The sequence below is a fragment of the Mustela erminea genome, chromosome 16 (assembly GCF_009829155.1).
Source record: "Mustela erminea isolate mMusErm1 chromosome 16, mMusErm1.Pri, whole genome shotgun sequence".
In the NCBI taxonomy this organism is placed as follows: Eukaryota; Metazoa; Chordata; class Mammalia; order Carnivora; family Mustelidae; genus Mustela; species Mustela erminea.
In genome coordinates this window covers 34759491-34764190 of record NC_045629.1, presented here as the reverse complement: position 1 = coordinate 34764190, position 4700 = coordinate 34759491, and the positions used below count along the sequence as shown (strand labels likewise).

At 36.4% G+C, this 4700-nt stretch overlaps 1 pseudogene; it reads right to left on the bottom strand.

Moving 5' to 3' along the window:
• Nucleotides 1-226: 226 nt before the first annotated feature.
• On the bottom strand, nucleotides 227-1380 carry LOC116575530 (annotated as a pseudogene).
• Nucleotides 1381-4700: the final 3320 nt, after the last annotated feature.

Sequence of the window (4700 nt, the reverse complement as noted above, 5' to 3'; positions counted from 1 at the left end):
GAGCTGCATGTTTTGCAAACTGTGGCTGACTGTCCTGGATAGGAAGGGGCTCCTATTTAAGTTGCAGGAACTTCTCTGACTATGGATCATGATTCCTTCTGTGGCAGAATTTTACAGTTCCTTTAATCCATCTGGGATGAGAGTCTCCAAGTAACGGGCAGCTTTCCTGACAACTCCTTGCTCTCTCTCCTATTAAGAACTGTATCCCTTTTCTTCTGAAAATATTTTAGAACCTTTTGCTACCAAATCCACCCCTTTACCACTAGATCTATAACTATGACCATAGGGACTGCCCGAGCTTCTTCCACCAAAACTACCCCCCTCCATGGGTCCATAATTTGATTGCTGTTGTCCACTATAATTTCCACAGTCATTATAGTTCCCACCACCACTATAGTTTGTTCCAAAATTTCTTCCTTCATCGTGACCATCATATTCTCCTCCACCACCACCATATCTGCCTCCTTAGCTTCCATATCCTGGTCCACCACCACCATTCCCTCCTCTACTCCTATAACAAGGATCACTGCCATAGTTGCTGCCATCACCTCCAAATCCCCTGTGTCCACCATTACCTCCTTCCTAACTGCCTCTGCTGCCACCACCACAGCCTCCTCTTCCATCGAGGTTTCCACCATGGCCAAAGTTACTACCACCTCCAGAGTTTCCTTCATGACACATGAAGTTGCCAGATCCACCTCCATGACCTCTTTGTGATCCAGCAGACTGCATTTCTTGTTCAGAAAGGGCATTTTTCACTTCACAATTATTCCTATTAACAGTGTGGTATTTCTTTCTTTCTTTCTTTTTTTAAAGATTTTATTTATTTATTTGACACAGAGAGAGATATCACAAGTAGGCAGAGAGATAGACAGAGAGAGAGGGGGAAGCAGGCTCCCTGCTGAACAGAAAGCCCGATGCAGGACTCGATCCCAGGACCCTGAGATCATGACCTGAACCAAAGGCAGAGGTTCAACCCACTGCACCACCCAGGTGCCCCAGTAGTGTGGTATTTCTGAACAACAGTTTTATCGACTGTATCATGATCATTAAAAATTACAAAGCAGATCCTCTCTTTTTTCTACTCTGCCGGTCTTCTGTAACTTCTATGGTTTCAATCTTGCCATCCTTTTCAAAATAGTTTCTCACATTATTTTCTTCTGTGTCTTATTTAATACCACCAATGAAAATTTTATTCACTGTTAGATGGGCACCAGGCTTTATAAAAACAGCTCTCTTTGTTTCCACTATACGCCCATCAACCTTGTGTGGAGGGGCACACATTATTGCAACTACCTCTTCAACACAAGAGTAAGTCACAAAACCAAAACCCCTGGAACGTTTTGTTCAGAGGTCTCTCATCATCACAGAATTTGTAAGTGTGCCCCATTTTTCAAAATGTTCTCTTAAGCTATCATCTGTAGTTTCAAAGCTCAAACCACCAAAAACCAGTTTTCTCAACAGCTCAGTTTCCTTTGGATCATGACCCTTCTCCCCCGGGTGAGGTTTTATATGTAAGAAATATACTGATATTTACCTTTTTGGAAGTTACATGGTAACTTAACTGCATGGGAAGGAAGCACATCAAAATTAAAAATAGACAAATGGAGCTGAAACTGAATGTGACCAAATCACACATACTAAAAGACAAAATGAATGAAATGCCAAGAAGGGCATTTAAAAAAAGGCTCAAACTAAGAAAAGGCGTAGTGTTTCATTCATAATGTAGTAATAACAGACATTAAAGATGAATAAATAAATATGGTACAATTTAATGGAGAGCATCACAATGGTATCTGGCCATTAGAATGTCCTATTCTTTTTTTTTTTTTTTTTTTTTTCCCTTTCAGTGTTAAAATCCCTGCCTTCTTTACTTGGTGCATTTCATAGGATTTTGTTAAATAATGTTGCAGGTATCCTTAAATTTCTATAATACAATAGACAATCTGGTTGACATTCATCTTGTTAGGCAACGTGAAAGTGAAGGCTGAATGAAAGGAATGAAATAAATTGAACAGCATTTGTTATTATCTGGCATTGTTGATATTATAAAGTAACACAGAACACACTACTACAAAAAAGAAAAGAAAGGCAAGATTTTTCTTAAGTAGAAAGTACTTGTGTTTCTTAACCAAGTCTGTAACATGATTTCAGTAGTGTAGATTGATTTCCTTTAAAAGTTACTTTTCAATTTTATTGAAATATAAAACTATATAATTTTATTTATATATAATTATATATATATAAATTATATAATTTCTCTGTAAATTCTTCTCTGAGCTTTTAGTGATATTGAGAGATGTACAGTTTGTGATGATTTTTAATACTTTAAGACATTAAAAACCATGCTAGATTAAAATTATGAAATCTGATGTGAAAACAGAGATGATTTTCTTAAAACCTGCCAGTATCTTTTGGAATTTAGTTTCTAGTATTGCATCATTTTTTTATTAAAGTCCAATAATCATTTGGATTGTTTGATTTATTATAATATACTCATTATTTTGCCTCCCACTCCCATATCCCCTGTAGGATATATCTATCCTACGGTGTTTCTGTATTGACTGCTGGGATGCCATCCAACCAGTCAACAATTCATACACTTGGAATCATTGTTCAGGTTTTCTTTCCCTTACTTGCTATATTCAATTGGCAAAGCTGTTTTATAGATATTTCATATTAAATATTTTTTATTTTTTCTCATACTTTTCTATAACCATTATCTATAATTATGTCATTATATTTTATCTGGATTACAAAAAGGAATTACCATTACTCTCACTTCTGCCCCCTGTATTCATCCTAAGCTGTCCACCTCCCTCACTATTGGTAGAGTGATCTTTCTAAAATATAAATGATTATATTAATCTTCTGATTGAAGTCACTGGTAGGTCCTCTTTACTAATAATATGAAGTTATATTTATTAGCTTAGCATAAAACACTCTACAAAATCCAGTATTTATCTACAATTCAAGTTCCATTCATCATTTTTCTCTCCCTCATATCCTGTTTTTCAGGTATAGAAAGCCGTGTATAGGTCCCAGAAAATACTCATGCCTTTGTACATGTTCTATTAGACTGGACTTCTTTTCCTCCTTTGATTGACCTCAATTCCATTTGTCCTTTAAGATCTATATTAACTTTTTTCTCCTCTTTGAAGACTTGACCTGTCATCCTAGCCAATGTCAGATGGTTTATAGTATTTGTCATACCCACTTAGCTTGATTTTTTTGAATTCCATCTCTCCTGAGTTCTTCTGGCTCATGGTTTATTTATATCTCTTGTCTTGCCATATTATCTCCAAATTCCTATATCTCTGCTTTCATCTTTTGGTTTGTAAATTTATTTTTTGTATTAGTTTCTATTTTCATGACTGTATTATAAGCTTAGTTTTTATTTACTGTGTGAAAAGATTTTTCTGGCTGATGTTTTTTTATGTGTCGTCTGCCTTACCTGTTTTCTCTTTCTCCTTTTGTCATTGGGACATCTTACCTTCCCTTTGGTTTCTTTGTGATGATTATTTACATTTGGTGAGATGCTTTCTTCTTGGACAGAGATGCTTATATTGAGGAGGGGATAAAGTTTAATTTCTGGCTAGTGAGAATTGTCTGTGACACAGATTGTTTGTATGTGTGTGTGTATGTGCATGTAAGAGAGAAGAGAGAAAGGGATACAGAGAGGGAAATACCTTTTAGGTTTTCCTCCTCTCCATGCAACGGAGGTTGGAAGCCATGGGTGTGCTCACAGTACAGTTTTCACCATGCCTCACAGACTTTTCTCTGAATCTGACTTGTCTGTCAGGTCATTTTCATAGTTCTAAACAAGGAGTTATTTGCCATTAGGTGTGGGGCCACTTTCCTCCAAGTAGGATTCTTTACCACATTGTTTGGTGTTAGCCGCAACGGGCATCCTCTCTTAATGTCTTGTGACATTTCTTTTTGACCTTGATTGCTGTTGTAGTGCAGGAATGTAGATATCCTTTAATTTTGTAGAAGATATTATTTGGGTTTTTCATCCTTGTTCTTCTAATCAGTTTTATGTTATTTCTGAGAAAGAAAGTGGGTGATATTCTCTGTAATATTAAAATAAAAGAATTCACTGTACCAAAAATATTAAATTCAAATGGATTTCATTTAACAGACTGAGCATCTTGAGGATAGGAAACTGTATAATATGATACTATATACCATATATACATAGTTTTTTTTCAACCTCATTGCTTGGTTTAGATCCTGCTACCTTGCGGAGTTTAATGCACACTAACTGATGAATGAGCTTAGACAGGTTGAAAGGATGGTGGTAGAACTACAAGTCGAAGCCATCATAACCAGAGGAAAAACCCTGCAACACAGATGCCAATTAGGAAGTGTACAGCATTTAGGGGGTCGCCTGGCGGTGGGGGCAAATTACTTAAGCATCTTACTCTTGGTGTTTGCTCAGGTTGTGATCTCAGGATCCAGCCCTATGGTGGGGCTCCGGAGCCTGCTTGAAATTCTTTCTCCTCCTTCCTCTACCCCCCAGTTGTGCTCTCTCTCTCTCTCTCTCTAAACTAAATAAATAAATCTTTTTTTTTTTTTAAGTATACAGCATATGGGAATAAGTTTATTTTGTGGGATTTACTTAACTGTCATTTTGTATTTTTTCATTTTCTCAACTTTAAGAATATTTTTTTTTTAGGTTTGAAGATTTTTTGAAGACT